The sequence below is a fragment of the Meriones unguiculatus genome, chromosome 11 (assembly GCF_030254825.1).
Source record: "Meriones unguiculatus strain TT.TT164.6M chromosome 11, Bangor_MerUng_6.1, whole genome shotgun sequence".
Classification (NCBI taxonomy): Eukaryota; Metazoa; Chordata; class Mammalia; order Rodentia; family Muridae; genus Meriones; species Meriones unguiculatus.
This window is the reverse complement of record NC_083359.1, coordinates 73,492,656-73,511,204: the sequence shown is the minus strand read 5'-3', so window position 1 is coordinate 73,511,204 and position 18,549 is coordinate 73,492,656. Positions and strand designations below refer to the sequence as shown.

Genomic DNA, 18,549 nt, shown 5'->3' with positions numbered 1-18,549 from the left:
ACCTTGTGGTCACCCAGCCCTGTCACCATTAGTTTCTACCACTAAGAGATTCCTCTCTTTCTTCTGTCCCTGGTATTTGGGACAGACTCTGATTTTTGTAGATATGGTGTGAGGATAATAACGGTACACCCAAAAGTCTGGTGGAATACATTCCAACATTTAAATATTTGGTAGTCTTCATTCCTTCCCCAAACCTTAGCTCCTACTTCATCCCTTCGAATTTGTTCTCCACAGTGTCTAAAGTGGGACTAACTAGGACTGTACAATTTCCACCTGGTTTTAGATTCAGGAATGTTTTTTTTTTTTCTTGCCACCACACATAACACACCAGAGGTTTTCATCATTGTTTTACTTGTTTTTATTTGCCTTTGGCATTAAGTTTTAGAAACCTGTTTGTCCTTTGCTCGTCACCCACTTTTCTGGAGATATCCCAGTGCTGTGTTGGCTGTGTTTTCTGCCATTTTCTCTCCTTTCCCATATCAGCTTATTCTCACTGTTGTGCATGTGTTCCTCCTGCCTGTGTCTTACTCACTCTCCGGCCGTGCTGCAGCACTGGCTTTACTGCTGACTAGGCCATGGGGACATTACTTCTGTCACGGAGTAAGTGTGTCCTGCTCTGTTCCATTTCTTAATGAGAATGTTTCTTTCTGTCCCCTAAGAATGAATAACATCTGCTTCCTGAATATTTTTCGCATGACGTGCTAGATTTATTTCAAGGGATTTCTAATTGCTTCTAAGATCTTCCAAGCTTTTCTTTTTCATTAGCGCTGCCTAGCTGTCTCATTAGAGCCAGATTCCTCCCTGTTTTCTTCGGCTTTCTCTCCGAGTTTTTGAGTGTCAGTCACAGGATAATGGAGTTCAAGGTCCACTTCCAACATCAAGTGGCTGGGAAGCAAAGCCAGTGCCATAGTGAAGAACTAAGTCAAATACAGGAGAGAGTTCCCAGGTAGTTTTTATTATTAAAAAGTGAAGTAATAGATCAGAACTATGTGGCTCTTTATTGTTCCTCTGCGATGGCCACTCCTCTATCCCATGTTGCTTGCTCCATTACTCCTTGCTGCTCCCCTGGGCATTAAAGCCAGGTCTAAACACAGAGCTGAACATGTCTTGAGCAAAGACAGTGGCTTTTTATGTTATTGCCTGAGGAGGTGAGCCCTTACCACCAATGGTGCCTTTGGGCTTTGGTCCGCCCTCCCTAAGCCTTGAGGGGTTTTTTGTTTTTGTTTTTAAAATCCCTATCAGGTGCTGCTTGCCTGGCCCCACAGTCACCACTCTGAAGAGAATCCTTCTCTTTGCCTTTTCTCATAGCACAGCCCTTCACTGCCTGTCACTCTGGTTTTTGCAGTACTTTCATAGCCACCAGCTCCTTGGAGCCTTGTGCATTATGAAGCCTTTGCTGTGGGTTTTCTCATTTCGATTCGAATGACTTTAGACAAGGAGAGGCATAGAGGAGTGTTCCTTGCCAACTAGTGCCTGCAGTTTACTTTGGAGTGAGGTGGAATTTCTATTTTCATTTCCTGAGTGTCAGTCGCACGGCTTTCAGGAGATAGAATGCAGCACTGCCAGGCCCCTCGGGCCCAGGTGGAGCCTCTCGGTCAGGCTTTTCTGCGTTATTACATCTTTGTTTCTGGCACAAAAGATGGAGCAAGAGACAGTATTACAAACTGTAACTTCTTTCATCTGCTTAATTCAATTTTTTTTTTTTAATCTACACACTGTATCTCAGGGTTCTTTTTCTTTCATTCTCAGTCACTCAGTCAGCATATATTGATTGAACAGCTTCCAAAAACCCAAGAACTGCCTCACACGTGAGGGATAAAGTTAGGGGGTAATCCCACCCCCTGAAGTTCTTGCAAACTAGTCTGGATGGCTTGGAAACATAAGAAACTAAAATATGTTTAAACAGGCAGTGCTGTGAAGATCCCTGATCTCAGATCATCTTCCCTCAGTCAGAAGAGAACAGGTGAGGACACTCAAAAAGGAGACACTTGGGAGACAGTGGGAGAGTCTGCATGGAGAGATGAGGAGAGACATCCCTGAGAGGGAATGTAGGCTATGGTTGGCCAGCAAATGGAGCAGAGGGGATGAAGAATCTGGAAAGGTTGACTAGGAGTCTTCTGAGGTTAAAGCTCAGGCTTTCTCAAGCAATGCGAACCCCTGGGGGGTTATTGAAATCCAGTATGTGACATCAGCTTTGAAACAGCAACGGGCATCGAAGACTCTGAGCACTCCAAAGTTCAGTGAGGCAGAACAGCAATTTGTCATAGGAAAGTGAGCCCCGCTCCCACTGCTGTCATTCCTGCTAGCGTGAAGATGACTTGGGACAGCTGTTAGGGGACTTGGAAAGAGGGGTGTGTAGAAATCCAACCTGGTGATTTCAGTTGTCAGGTGATCTAGGATCAGCCCTCTCAACAAGAACAGCTCCCTAGAAAAACCTTAACAGAAATGTTCCAGCAGGGAGGGAGGAGCCCTGATTCTCCCTGCTTCCATAGGCCGGATCCAACCGGTAGGCAGGTAGGCAGATAGGCGGGCTGTCCCCGGAAGCAGTTCACAACTCCGTACACAGGGCCTCGGATGCCAGAGGGGCAGCAAGCTGCACCATTCTTTGTTGAGTGTCATTTGAAAGCAGCAAGTGAGCGAGCCAAAGGAACAGTAACAAACTTCTTTTCTGCTAGTCCTCCTTGAGTGGACTCCCCCCATACGCGAGGCTGTGTTTTCTCATATGCTTGTTTTCAAAGCTGCTTGTTTTCACCATCAAAGCCAAATTCCAGTTGCATCTTCAGTTGAGTGCAGAACAGATCAGGGACCACTGTCCCGAGAATGTGGGCTGAGAATTGCCTGGTGTGGCTGCTTCCTTGGTCAAAAGCTTCAGACTTTCCTGCTAGCTTTGTAGCCAGCCTGTGATCTACACTGGATTAAATCATTTCTAAGAGTTCTCATTGATTGTCGTAAGATACTTCAAATGATGTTATTCTTAGAATGAAATACTCTTGCTGCCCCTGCCATTCTACTGTGAATCATGATGCTATATGAAGATAGTCTTAAATCATTAAAGGACTATAGGGTACTTCACCTCATACCCATATTTTAACGTGCATAGTACAGAAGAGGGAGCTGCGTGACCCTGGGGTCTTCTAACCTCCCTACTCTTAATTTCTTCATCTCAAAGCACAAGAGCGAGTCAGCTCACACAAGCACACTCATCACCCTGTTACAAGCATTCATTTCTTTACACACAGCCCCAGCAGACAGACAAGTCTGCCGGACCATTATGGAAACCTTGTAGATTCAGAGACCCAGGCCCCTTCTGTCTTGTTGCTCAGCCATATCCAACCATACAACTTTCAAACTCAGTTTCAAAATGCTGCTTCTGTGCCCGCCATCAGGTCCACATACCAGCCAACAGGATAGAGACATGCCAGGGGAGATGAGGGCACTCCTTCAAAGGCCTGACCATTCCCTGGCCTGTGTGCACTGGGAGCCCCTCCTCTGTCTGTGCTGGAATTATTGGCTGGTAAGTACAGAGGCCGCATCATGTCCAGCAGAGCGCCTTCCACAGCACCCCTCCTCCCATCATGCAGCTCTTGTGTTCTCTCTGCTGCCACCTAAGCTGTTCCCTGTGCCTCAGCATTTGGTCTGTGTTTGTTGTCGCCTTCTGCACAAAGGGTCTTCTCTGACCAACATGGCACAGCCATGCTGAGTTGAAGGTCAAAGTAGATCCCCCCCACCCCGGCCCTAGCGTGCCCCCTTTGGTGATGTGGAGAGCTGAGGCAAGCGGGAACTCATGGTGCTTGCAGCATCCACATCCTCTGTGGCTCTGGTATGTGTGCTGCATGTGGGTTTTGCTTCTGCTGTCTCCAAGAGTTCTGTAGTTCTAGGCCTGATAAATCTTGTTCATTTGACTTAAGTTTGTGCATGGGATTAAGGCCCAGCCTCATTTTTTGCATGCAGATGTCCAGCTTTTTTAGGACCAGTGTTCAGTGAAACTATGCATCCTTATTGCATTGTCTTGGCACCTTTGCCAAAAGTTATTCAACGGAATATGTAAGAGCTTATTTCTGGGCCTTCCATTTCATTCTCTTGTTCTCTGTGTCTTTCTTCATATCAATAGCATACTGTGCTGATCAGGTTTTTTTTTAGAATAATTTATTAGTCTTTGCTATTTTGTGAAGTTTTTCAGATTTTTTTTCTACATATTAGATTATGTCGTCTGCAAACGGATCATTTTACAAATATGGTACTTTTTCTTTCTCTTCCTTACATTATTGCTCTGGCTAGAACCGCAAGTTCTATGCCAAATAGAGGTGGTGAAAGCAGACATTTTATTTTTTATCCTCTGTTCTGAATATTGGAAAAGAGTTATTAGCTTTTGGCCGTTGAGTCTAATGTTTGCTGTGTGGTTTATATTTAGCTTTTGTCATGTTTTATATTTTTTTCATAAGTTGACCCCAAAATCATGAGTAAGTGTTGTATTTTGCCAAGTCCTCTTTGCATCAACTAAGATGACAATATGAGGCTTGGTCCTTCATTCTGTTAGTATGTGGTGTCGTGACTGACATTCTCTCACTCATCATCCATACATGGCTGAATGAACCATCCTTGTAATCCAGGAGCAAACCCAACTTGGTTATAGTTTATAATACCTTTTTTACCCCAGTGATACTAAATTAAGTTGCTAATATTTTGTTAATAATTTCCTATTGCTGTTCTTTCATACCCTGGAAGTTAAATAAATGAGTTTTCAGGAAAAAAAATAATAATTTCCTATCAGTGTCAGCAAAAGGTATTTGTCCGTAGTTGACTTTTGTGTAGTCTCTGGCTTTGGCATTAGGATTATCGTAGTCTTGTAGAGTGGGTTAGGACATGTTCCTTTCTTTAATTTTCGGAAAAGTGTGATAGAGACCACATTCGTTCTTCTTTTAAGTGTTTGATTGAATTCACCAGTGAAGCCTTGGGCCCATGGCGTTTCACACTACATGTTTTACCAGTTCAGTTACAGTGAACGGATCCTGGACCTCTCCGTGTATAATGTTGAAGTCACTGGGGATGCCTGCCACTCTCATTCTCAGTCTTCTCCTTCCGGAGTCATGGCACTTCTTTGCCCCTGTGACCATATACTTATTTTACCTAGAATGACAGTGAAGGTGACATGTGTCACATCCAAGGGAACCCCTTGAGCCAATGCAAAGTTCTACAGATTCCTTCCTGCTTAGTGTCATGATCAGTAAGAGTCTAGATTGTTGGTCTCTTAGTCTGTGTCTCTGAGTGAGGCCATGACTTGGAGCAGTATCCCCAATGGTGATAGGCATGAAAACTGAGTTGTCATTTGAAACTATTGAGCTTAGTAATGTGTTTCCATAGCATAAGCCCCTCTGAGAGAAACAAATATCCCACCCCCTGAATGATAAGCAGTAGGGACTGAGGTAGTCACCCTGCAGTCTTTATAAAATGAACTAATTAAGTAAAATGTCCATCATGGTTAGTAAGTGCCAGCTTGTGAGTCCTTCTGTTCCTTCTAACCACTTTTGTCCAAGTGCTAGGCAGTGGTGCTCCCATTACTTTCTCAGTTTACTTGCTGTCTTTTCCTAGTAGTTACTCATAAATACTGTTGCTAGCTTTTAAGTGAGTGTGTATCCCTGAACATCTTATGTTCTGGGCAACTTATAGATGTCTCAAGATTCTAAAAGAAATTGACAGACATAGCATATTCTTGAATGTGCCAGTTGTTGCTATTTGGGGATTGTACAGTTTCTAAATTAATTTTGAGAAAAATTCAGTGTGCTAGAATGTTCCATATGCAGTCGTATGATGAGAGATGTTCTGTCCTGTAAACTGTAAATGGTCACATTGGAAATGCCATCGTAACAGCTTTCCACTCCGAGTGTTTATTACGTCTGACGATTTAAAACTATTATCGATGCATATTGCTGCATTTTAAAATAACTTGTTTGAAGATAAATCCATCTATCCGAAAGCCAGTTGTAAGAATAAATAATAACATTACTTGTGCACTTTGTGTGAGTTACATATGGTAAGTGAGGCACATTAATTGACTCATAAAATCTTCATGACAATCATCTTACACATAAGCAAACTGAGGAACTCCGCTAAGGCAAGTATCAGTGGAGAATGGAAGACGTGGGATTTGAAACCGTGTTGTGTGCCTCTGTCTGTGTGCAACTCCCACTTGAGTGGGAACCCGAAAATGCTGTGTCCCTGATACTTATGCCTGAGTGGACAGTGGCAGCGCAGATAGAATATAAACTCTAGGTCTTTCCTGCCACAGTTAGCATATGATTTTTTTTTAACTCAGGAAATACAAGTGTTGGTTTATCGGTTTGTTTGAAGTGAGTATCATAAGTAGTCTCTGCTTCAAGCTTCATGCTTGTGACAGAGCTTTCTGTAACGGTCAGAAGAACCACAGTGCACCACTTAGTCTCTGCTTGCCTGTGCAGCCTGCTCTTTTTTTCCTCCTAACACAAAAATCATGACCTCATCTTCTCCTTAGCTCCCAGGCTAGGACTGTTGACAAGTGCCTGTCTGGATGACTTAAGGTAACAGAAAAGGGTGCAAATCTTTGCTCAGTCCCTGCAGAATGTCTGACCATGACATATTTACCTGCAGATTTCATTGTGGTCCTTTGACAGTGTCAGGAGCCTGCAGTGTTTACAGTGACCCTGCACAAGTACTTTCACAGCCGTGCCCTGGCTTTCTTCGTCATGTCAGGCAGAGTAGAACTGGAAGGGCATGTGGGAAGCTCGTCCTGGCTTGCTCTTTGGGAAAGGTGTGCCTAGGAGTGGAACCCAGGGGTGCTGAGGACTGTTGTGCAGAGGCACTCGAGAAGAACCCTCTGAACCTCAGCAGGATGTTGACAGCATTTACGTGGCTTCAAGTGGAGGTGTTAAATCACCCTGGCCAGCTAGCCATTTATGCTTTCATAAGGACGGGGATTCCCGACTTTTCTGAAGTCGAATGTTGTGGGGAAGGAGGAACGTGATTAATTGCCCAGACTATGCTCATGTTTTCATTCTCAGACATATACTTCCCCTACTCAGGGTGCAGTCATGTTTAACCTGTCAGCACGATGTTGCCACAACTTGTCAGGAGGCACGCCACCTTTGCCACTTGTGGCTGCCTAATTGGGCAGAAACCCCAGCCATCCTGGTGCACCTCTGGTAGGTGTGGAGATACCGAGGACACAGGACCAGGGAATTCACAGAATCAAACCAAGAACAAACACTGTGCACCTGCCCCGGGCTGAGCATCTTCCATGTCTCTGCTCATTTGCTACAGATAAACATGTATGAAGAAGGCGTTTTCAGTCTCCCTACTTCTCAGGGAAGGAAAGCTTAAGTTCTTAGGTAACTTGCCCAGCATCACGTAGGCAGGCAGCCTAGAAGGAGGGGCTGTGATCACCTCATAGTCCACAGTAGTAGTCACTCAAGATAGTAAATTATAGGATGAATACTGACTCGAAGGAAGGATTGCATGTTGTAGCAAAATATATCATTGCTTTTTATTGTCTGAAGTTACAGGTGACACCCGTGACAGGCAAGTCAGACTTCTGTTAGCCGGAGGACAAGCCTCCTCACAGGAGAAGCCTCCTCACAGGAGAAGCCATTAACACCCCCTCCCTCCCTCCCCAACTGCCGCGCCTAGAGAATAACACAGATCCCAAGTATAACAGGCAGGGCCTACTCACAGACAGAGTTAGGACAAGCCTGTGTGTGGTGCTGTGTGTATAGAACAAGCATCAACGACAAGATAGAGGTCATGACCTTTGTGTCTGCCTCAGGACTCAAGAGCACATTGTGTGAAAGAGTGAAGTTCACATTCACGGACACAAAGCTCACAAAGACGTCCTAAGAATATAGGATCCTTTGGGGCAAAGATCCCATGGCTTCATCCAGAGCCATCTTTGGCCTTGGGGGTGTGGAGGTAGAGAACTTACATAGGGGATGAATGCCGGTGAAACGCCCTTCTATCCAAGCCTGGGAGAGCATTATCACCTTGCCATATTTAGGTGCCAAGGCTCACAGACCAGTGCGGCCTGGGAACATGGCAGGCCTACCTGAATTACAGAGTTACTTCTTTGTCCTGTTCTAAGTGAAGAACCAGCAAGTCAGTTCAGTAGCCATGCGAGGTCTTCTTGCTTGCTTATTTGAGAGACTAAAGTGACCATATCATACCGTACAACCAATTGGTTTTGAATCCTGGATGTTTAGAAAATGATTTTTACAATTAAAACTTCCCTGATGTAGTGTGTCTAGTGCATCATTGTAAGAGCTATGTTTGTTTTCACACCAAAAAAAATTTTTTTTACTACTTCTGGCAGTAGTAATACATGTGATGGATAATTTAGTGAACTGTCCTTGAGAGAAATGTTTTAGAGCACTAACATCTGTTTGTTGTCATTGGTGTGGTTCTGGGGCTAGGTGGGGCCTGGGGGGCTTCCGGTGACTTCAGATGGACATCTGAAATCTAGTGGGCATCGCCACACTTTTGCTTTTTGTTTTCCTCATGAAACTTCTTGCCTCTCGCCGTGCAGGCTCAGAGGAAATCACTGTTTGAATTTAGATCACTTCTGATATTCATAACACGACATTGGCCCGTGAGCCTCACATGATCACTGTGAGTTTAGATCTGTGTAGTTTAGAGAGAGCATTCAGAAGAAGCTATGTCCACTTTCAGACTGAACTGCAGAGGTCGTTCTTTTTCAGTTGTGTTGTGCAGATTTTAAGTGTCTTGGTAGTTGCGTGGAGGTTGAGACATGCTGCCTCCCAGTCTGTAGCAATAAATCATATGGCTCCTTATGAAGGGCCTTTTCTTCTGCATCCCTCATAATGTATTGGGTGTGTCCAAAGCTCTCTTGCAATGAAAGGTACTGAAGTTAATGCAACCAGATGGCTACTGTGTTCAACCCTACTCACTGAACACAGTTCTCTAAGGACTCAGGGAAATCAGAGTTCTCCTTCTTTGTTGGTGTCACATTCCTTGACAAAGTTTTAGCCAAATCTTTTCAAATTTTACTGCAAATATCTTTGGGGTGGGGAAGTTGAGACAAGGTTTAATCTACTCCAGGGTAGTCTAAAACTCCCTCTGTAGCCAAAGCTGGCCTTGAACTCCTGATCTTCCTGCCTCTCTCTACCTCCCAAGTACTGAGCTCACAGGCATGTGTCCCCATGTCTGGCTTCTGTGGATCCCTTTGATGTTGGTAACTCACCGTCAGGCCTTTATCATGTGTGGTGTACTATCTATTACTGTGTTGGGAGTTGCCTCGGAAGTTAGCGTAAAACAATCTCTTATTCCCCGTCAGAGTTTCTGAGTTCAGGATCAGGGCAGTTTAGGAGGAGGCTTAGGTTCAGGGTATTCCATGAGATTGTTTTTGGCCAACGTTTCCATTGTCTGAAGGTACAAGTAGGGCTAGAAGTTTCATTTCCAAGTTCCTTCATGGCTGTATGGAGGCCTGCACACAGGTCTTCAATAGGCAGTCTTTAATGTTCTCCCAGCCAAGCTGCTGGCTTCTGCCAGAGCATCATGCCAGAGACAGCCTGCAAGCAAGAGAGGCCCTGAGAGGAAAGCCTCCACCTTTGACACTCTAATCTTGGAAGTGACATGCCCTCATTTCTGGTTTACACAGGTCAGTCCTGTGGGAAGAGACTACCCAAAGGTGTGGTGGACCTTGGCGATTACCTTCCTGGTGAGGTTGCCATCAGCACAAACCCTGGGGAAGCGCCACCAAGTCACATGGCCGCAAGCCCATGAGATGTTGGCGCATTATCTTGCAGACAGTGCTGGAAGCTGTTAAGATGATCTGTATATACAGATATGAAAATATCTAAGTTATACGAGTAAGTAAAGAATTATGAGAGGAAGTGATGTATTGCTGCCTGTATTTTACGTAAATATAAAAATAGATGTGCGTGCAGTTTGGCGTATATATTACTCTTTTTTTTTTTTTTAAGAATGGAAAGCTGTGACCAGCAATTGAATCTTCTGACTCCTCCTTTCCCTTCCTTTCTCTGGGGAAGAGTTTTCAGAACTTCTGGACTGAGACACCTCTCTCTGTATTGGTGACCATCCCCCTGCCCACTTTGGTCCTTCCCCACACAGATCTCTCCTGGTTTAGTCAAGGCCTGCAGGAAGCTATGCTTGGGCTGTAACTGTTTTTTCCACCAGCCCCAGCTTCTCTTTTGCAGCGTACCTGTCACTCCATTTCCAGCCTGTGTGACAGGTAGAAGCTTTGCCTTTATATCCTCAGATAACCGGCCAGAAATTTTTGTCTGGACAAGTACTTCAGGTCCCGAGATGCCTAGTCTATCTGGCGTCTCCTGGGTCCTTGGAACTCTGTCTTTCTGGGCTCCCTCCCAGCTTGGGGATGCTATCTCAAAGCCCCTTCAGCTCCAAGCTGACCTGGAGGCACACACAGCCAGCCTGACTCTGCTGTTTTCTAGAAGCGGCATGTTTTCCTTCCAGCCCTAGAGGAAAATGTTTCAGCGAAAATCCCCCTTCCGATTATGAATGGATGAATCCATCTCTCAGCCTGCCAAGTTCCCCTCACTCTCTGTGGGATCCTTACTTACTCAATGACATGTATGTAAATCTTCTGGGTACCTCCTTCATGCCTGAGGTTGAATATTTCTTTCAATATAATATCTCCATGGCTATCCTTTTCACTAACACATCCCTTAAATTCACACTTTCTTTAGCAGTGGCAGAGATAATGAACAGAAAGCCTAGTTCCTGCCATGGTGGCTCTTACTGACCAATAGGAAACCCTGATGCTACCCTGTTAAGCATAAATGATTGCACACTCCCTTAAGTGCTGGGGATGAAAAGGCCTGTTGTACATGCATGGGTAGACCTGCAGGGTCAAAGAAAGGTTATGTGTTGCCTTTGTACAAATTAGGGGGGAAAATTCTCCTCTGTGTGGACAGATTAAAAGATAGCCTCCAGGCATATGCAGACTTGCTTGCAGGGTCTGGCAGGTTTCTTTTTTCCAGTTGGAAACTGCCTCCTCACCCCACCCCACCCCCACCCCATACTTTGATGACAGTTTGCCCAGTTGACAGCCCAGGGTCTGGCCACGGGCCGACCTGGAGGATCAGTGTAGGGCTGAAAGAAGACCTGAGGGTGAATTGCTAACAACTAGAGGGGGTAGTGAGAGGGGCCATCAGCAGCCTTTTGGGCAGGGGAACCCACATTAAGAGCCAACAGAGTTGGGCCGGGGAGACAGATCCCATGGAAGAGTACTTGCTAATAGGCATGAGGACCTGGGGAGGGACCCCCAGCACCTACGTGAAAAGCCAGGTGCAGCAGCCTATGTCTACAATCCCAGTCCTGGGGAGGTGGAAACAGCCCGTCCCTGAAGCTTGCCAGCCACCCAGCCTAGCCCACTTCATTATCTCCACTTTCAGTGAGAGGCCATGTTATCAAGAGATAATGTGGGGAGTGACTTGGAGACTCAGTATTGACCTCTGGCCTGTACACACTGCCAAGATCTGGTCAGGGTCTTCTGGAACAAGGCTGCTGCAAAGTGGCACTGGCTGTGGTCTTCGTGGCCAAACTAAGGTATAGCTTTGAAATGGTGTCTTTTTCTTGTCCATGGGGAGGCCTGACCCATGTGGCGTTCTTTTTGTCTTTAACTGTAATCATTCTTTACTTATTTGAATTTACATCTATGAGACTGCCTCACTGAGAGTTAAACATATAAAAATCTCTCTCTGCACAAAGGACAGATGTTAGGTTCTTCGGGTAGCTGATGGGAATGTGGTTCCTGGGAAGCACAGATGAAATCTAGGAAATCATAAAGAAGCTCTTTAATTCCCTACCGTGGAGTTAGCGCACACATGATGAGAGAGGAGGGAGAGAGAGAGAGACAGAACAAGCCTGTCTGAAGTGTTACCTCCCATACACAGTTGAGAGAATGAAACCAAATGTGGTTTTCTATTTTTCTGTCAGCTTTCCAGATATTTAAATTTTAGCTAATATCTTAAGTTAATTTTTAACATTGAATAGATTAAATGTGAACAATGGAAATGAGTATACTACCCTCTAGGATGACGGTGTGGGAAAATAACAGATAAGAATCCAAGTAATGTTTGCTTGACATTCATGGCAGTCTGAAATGTTGACCTAGGACATCAGAAATGTGACACTCCAAAGTGCACAGTGGCATGATTGGAAACAGACACCTGCCTCCGCCACCTCATCGGCAGCCACTCTGATGTCACGTGCTCTTTCTCATGGTGAAGGTTGCCGCAACCTGGGAAGGCCTGTCTTCGGCTGTGCCTTGCATCTGGGTCTGTCTCTCAAGCTGATGGTTCCTGGTGGTACCTCCTGCGGCATGGTCTGAGGGAGAGCAGGCTGGCTGGTACCAGGTAGGAATCAGACCAGTAAATAAGGTGTCTGTAGGACCTGTGGTAATTCACACCTAAATCTTGTTATGCAGTCTCACTCTCTCTCTCTCTACCCCCTCTCTCATCTCTTTCTCTCTCCACCTGCCTCCATCCCTCTCCCCTTACCCCAAGAGTAGGCAGATTAAATTGGTCTTAATAGAGGACATGAACTATGCCAGACCTAAGGACACACATCTTTAATCCCAGCACTTGGAAGGCAGAGGAAAGCAGATCTCTGTTGGTTCAAGGCCAACAGAGTCTATAGTCTAGTCTATAAAGTGAGACCCTGTCTCAAAAGAAGGGGAAGTAAACAATTAGCTTATAAGTGATTCAGATAAGTGTTTAGTGGAAAGTTTTCTTTAATTATTCATTTGATCCACACTACTCACAGACTCATTAAACTGTGTATGCTAAGTCCTTCACATGTATCTACACCGGATTGTGCACAGACACTGCTCAGGAAGTCTGTGCTCTTCAATACCGAAATGCATTGCGCTCAAAACATCACACCTTGATTTCTACTGACTTCTAGCACAATTTAGACTTCGATTTTGACCAATTTTCAGAACACCTCTCTTCTAGTTCTTTTTTATAGGCTGCATAGTACTCCATGATATATAGGTGCCACATTATATCTGTTCATCCATTGATGGAAACTGTGACACTATTACGTGGCTGTTGTGAATGTGCACAATGACAGGGCTGTACAGGTATCCCTTTGACAAACTAATATCAAATCAAGGGTTTGGGGATGGTACTGTAATTCTATTTACATACGTACATACTTACTCGTTGTAAGTTCTTGAGGTCAGAGGACAACTTTCAAGACGTCATTCTCTCCTTCCACTAAATGGGTCCCGGGGTCATAACTCAGGTCGCAAGTCTTGAGAGCAAGGACCTTCACTCCCTGAGCCATTTCACTGTCTGATGTAGCAATTCCGGTTTTTGTTTCCTAAGGGACTTCTTGAAGATTTTCACAGTAGCTGTGCTCACTCACTGAGGGATTTGTCGTCATTGTTTGCTTGCTCGATAGCTTTTGTGGCATATGAAAATTTACGTGTAGGTAAGAAAGGGACTACCAGCCACATGGTTCTGGAATGTAATGTACCTAGCTGGTATTTTTCCCCTGAGCTATTACTTGTCATTTTAATGGAAAACGTCACTGAGGTACCAAAATGATTGATTTCTGCATTTACTTTTAAGTCCGTAAACGGTGCTAATTTTGATAAATGTAAAAATCCTTTCTGTTTCACCAAAGTACCTAATCGTCTGCAAAAGTTAGCTGCAGAACTATGAATAAAGGACAAAAAGTAATAGCTGGTTAATGTCATTAAGGTGGCTTCCCTCCAGGGCTCTAGAAATACCCAATAGTCCGTTCTGAGAACAATGGCAAAACACAGTGCTAGACAGGACTGCAAGGCTTCTGCTTTTAAAATATTTTGAAAGGAGATCAAATGATTTTACTTTAATTTTGTAGGCCACCCAGTTTTTATTTTTTTTTTCTTTTCTTTTTTTTTAAGGCAAATTGTAATGCCACATAGAACTTACTTATCAAATTTCTCTTAGCCAGGCAGGGCTGATCGGCAGGTGTTCAAGCAGTCAGTCTGGCCTTCAGGGAGTTTACTTCCTACAGCTTTGATAGGATAGAGTCGCTGGGTGGGTATGAAGCATAGCTAGTGGATGGTAGAAGAAAGGCATCATTTAATAACATGTTTTGCAGAAGAGCAGTAAAGGGGAAGATGCTATCAAAAGCCCTGAAATATACAACAAAGTGACAATGATTAGAACAAACATGGATCAAGTGGAACCAAGCAGAGAGCCCTGAGACACACACACAAGTGTTTGAGCATTGGAGTGTTGCAAACCAGCTAGGGGAAATATGGATTGATTAGTCACAAACCACACACCAGTGACTACAGATGAAATTACAAAATTGTCGTTTTTAAGCATGTGGTTAAAAATCTACAAGAAAACAGTTGATGAGTATTTAACCCATAGTGGAATGAGGTAGTAGTTTGAATAAAAAGCAGAAGAAGCCACAAGAGAAATAATCACTATCCTTCATTCTGTCTTAGTAAAGGGAGTCCTGAGTCTGAGGAACAAAACCAACTCAAATTGCCAAAGATAAAGCAAGGTGTCACCTAGCCAGACTTCAGGATACCCCAAGTCAGGGCCAGGGCTAGGACAGACCTTTCTAGGGTCCATAGAGAAGTGGTTCTAGGTACTGGAAGGAGCTGAGCCCTGAATCTGTGGCTGCCTCCCTGCTGGGCCCAGTTGAATAACTCTTCTGCTTCTGGCTAGCTGCTCTCCCTGTTGCAGTCTGCTGCTTGGTGGGAGGGTGAGCCCACTGCCTCTTCTGGGCAGGAGTGCATTGGACAAAAAGGGGCTCTGGGCAAGGCAAGAGTGATTCATGCCTGGTGTGTGTGAATTTGAAATGTCATGGATTGGATAAGACACAAACACTTAAAAGGCTGAGAAAATGTTTGTGACAAGTGTTATGCAAAAATGATGCCTCTATCAAAGAAAATGGTCTTGACAGTCATGAAGTATCTAGCTCCATGAGGCCTTGAAGTGGGCAAAGGAGATGATAGACCATTTCCAGAAAAAAAAAAAAAAAAAAGATGTGAGAAAGGAGAGGAGAAAGTTAACCAGCAGAGATAGAAGAGACACTGATTTAATAAAACAAAGTCATGTCTTTGCTTAGGATGTTGGCAGCACTTTTGTGAGGATTTTTGTTTGTTTGTTTTTAAAATCATACTGTTAATTTTGGCCAAGAGTGAGTCAGATCCTCATATTCTGCTGTTCAAAATATAAATAAGTACAAGCTTTCTGGATAAAGATTTTTCAAGGGGAAGAGATGATCCTGTTCAGTTGGCCAGTGGTTCTAAGCAAGAAGCCAAAGAGACATAGCCATGGACATTGATTGCACCATTTGTGGGGTGGGGGTCGATAGTGGCAAAAACTGGGAGCGGTCAGCTTTATTTCAGTGTCCAAGGAGTGGGCTCTCCGGGTATTGAAACGGCAAATGCCACTAAGACTCATTCATTCAGAGATGTCTAATCTCACCATTCCAACCTTGTAGGTGTGTAGGAGGCAGAGAGGCAAAACTTTAGCAGGCAGTAGTCTAAATTTTAACAGCGCTTAGTGAATGTAATGATGGATGGCTTTTTTACCACGGTGAAAATATTACTTTGTTTATCGAAAGAGCATCGGTAGCAACATTTCTGCTGTGTGTACCAAAGATAAAAGACTCTCACACTCTCAGAGGTCCCTCTGCTCCCTCAGCCCCTCCCCCACCATGCTCTCTCCTTCTGTGGAAGTGTTATCCAAGTAGCCATTGGTGCCAAGCAAAGGCTGCTCATGTCCACACCAAGGCAGCCAGCCCCTCAGGGGCCATGGCCAGGGAGGGGAGCATCCACATGCCACTGCTTGTGACTTTGGTGAGAAGAATGCTCACCGAAGCCTGTTCTTCTGTAGAACTTTGGTGTGATGTGGTAATGACTCATCACACTTAGGGTCTGAAGGACAGTTACTGAAATGAAAGCTGTGTCTGCAGAGGCTGATTAAAACTTGAGTGAAGGTGGGGAGATTGGAATGTTAAGAATTCGGCTGCTAATTATAGTTCACCTTGGACCATCTCTGGCCCCCCCTCATGAGCCATTCTTTACCTACATCTGTGTCAGACTTGGCACCCTGATAAAGAGATAAAAACTTTTGGAATGTATTAACTTAACACAACCCCATTTTCTACCAACCTCAGGGCTCAGAATGCTACTAGATAGCATCTGAGGCCTATAACTGAGATTGCGTCTGCTGACCAAGCCACCCCTCAGGCTCCTGCCAGTGTTATATTTTATTTTGTTTACTTTTCTGAGACATGGTCCCTCTGTGTAGCCCTGGCTGTCCTGGAACTTGCTATGTAGACCAGGTTGGCCTTGAACTAAAAGATTCTCCGGCCTCTGCCTCCCAAGGTTTGGGATTAAAGGCCTGTGTCACCACACTCACCGTATTTTAGAAACGCTTTGGAAATTCATGGCTTTCTTTGTTCTGTTATCGTAACAACTTCCATGTTAGAGCAGTGGAACCTGGAGTAGCCTAAGTCCTTGTTTCCAGGCCATGGTCACTCAGATTTGCCTCCAGAACAAACTGTCTTTTCCTCTTTGAAGTGAGAGCTGAATTTTGGCATTGGCAGGCCAGTGTGCACAAACGTGTTAGCTAACACCTCTTAGCTCCCTAGTCAGCCCTCCCATGCTCCTACGTTGTTCTTTTTAGGAAAACCTCACTTTCCAGTTTTACCCTCAATTCAGAGGGTGACGTTAAGAAAAGAGGTGATGCGCCTTGTTGGTGGAAGCTTGACCAAGTCAGAATCAGAGTACGTAAGGCCTGCCTCCCACGTAGAGGCATTCTCCTGACTCGGCTAAATGCACCTCTAGCAGGGAAGATAATTTGCGTCTTGCAGCTGAGCAGATGGAACCTCATGCAGGTCAGTGCTGTGTGGAGCAGCCCACCGGCCCTCCGTGCTGGCTGGACACGGTGGGCCGCTGGGGTGAGCTCACAGTGGACCCAGGGAGGACTCCTGCTAAGAACAGGTAAAACTTTGCTGTTTCTCTTTGGCTTTGTTCCCACCTGTAATCTACCTCAATAAGAAATGTTACCCTAATCAGGAATGGCCTCTTCTCTTAGTGTTCCTGCCCTCCCCACCCCAAGAACACATACACACACACACTAAAAGCTAGCTGAAGCTGTGCTCACTAGTGGCCCAAATGGAGGCTCCCACTTGAGAAAAGCCCCTGCCTGCCAGGCTTGCTCACTTACTGCATGCTCCTATTATGTTAACAGCATATCCAGTGACTCTCTCCCGCCTCAGAGCTCAGGAGAGCCCAGAGCCTCTGTGGCAAAGAAGGCTAGTGTTCCCTGGGCAGAAGTTCCAGGGACAGCCCTTTCTTTGTGTGTAAACACAGCAGGAAGGAAGGCTTCTGGTTCAGGGTAGGGCTTCTGTAATGGCAGCTCATTGTTTCTTCGGGTTTGTGTGGTCATGTAATGATGTCAGCCAGAGACTCTTAAAACCACTGGGTTTTATTTTGGAGTGGTTCAAGGTGTTGAAGAAAAATACACAAGGTGAAGACGGACTTGGACTTACAGATAGTGGAAAGGTGATACCTGCAGAGTGTCTGGGACCCATGCCACCAGGCCAGGGGAAAAACATAAGCCACACTCGCTTCTTAAATGCCTGAGCCTGATTGTCACAGAAGGTTGTTATAATTTTAGAAGGGAAAAGATGAATGGAAGCCTGTCTTGGCTTAAAGAATCTATTTCTATTTTTTGTCCAACTGAATCACTCTGTGATAAAACCAGCCCTGGGCATCACAAGACTTACTAACCTTTATGTCATTTCCCCTCCTACTCCCTTCCTGAAATGGCTCCCCCCTCCCCCTTTTCGGTTTTTATCTTGCTCTAAACAATATGTAGCTTCTCCACACTGGCAAGCATTACAAGGACTTAGGAATTATCTCTGATTTGTTTGCCTGTGTCTCAGCTGCCCTCCCCTCCCCTGCTCTCCCTCAAATTGATAGCCTCCTGACTCATGAATATCAATGAGGGAGCCATGAATTAATCATTATTGCTCTTAAAGTGTTGGGTTGGTCTGAGAAACCCAATTTGAACCATTCCCTTCGTGATTTAATTTCTGCTTTAAGAGCATTTAGGGTATTTTGGTGCTTTTTGAGTATGTCTTAATTTTTAACTCATTTTGCTTTAACCTGACATAGCTTGGCAGTGCTACCACAGGCTAGCTGGTGGAGCCTTGCCTTCCGGATGAGATGCCTGATTGGGCACACCTGTTCTGATGTGGGACCTCCAGGGAGCCTCACCAGATTGCAGTTGTCCTTAGACTTCCTTGAGATGAGCCCTTTGTTCAGCAGTGAATTCAGGCAGGCATGTGCATACAAAGCCTCGTGTGTACCCTGCTTTATCTGTTTGGCATTCCAAATGATAAGAGGAAAAGGGCAGCTGTTATGGTGTCCATGGCCAGCTTCCCGGGGCCAGGGTTACCCCCACCCTCAGCTCCCTTTTCTCCTTGCATTTCATTAATTCATTAGCAACCTTTAAAGGAAAAGTGGCCTTAGCTAGGCTTCCCACTCCCACCAGCTCC

At 45.0% G+C, this 18,549-nt stretch overlaps 1 protein-coding gene across 1 annotated transcript in view; it reads left to right on the top strand.

Annotated features, from left to right (window-relative positions):
* The window catches only part of C11H1orf21 (chromosome 11 C1orf21 homolog), a 194,291-nt gene that overhangs the window by 127,444 nt on the left and 48,298 nt on the right, over positions 1-18,549 (top strand). The gene's annotated exons all lie outside the window — the stretch shown is intronic.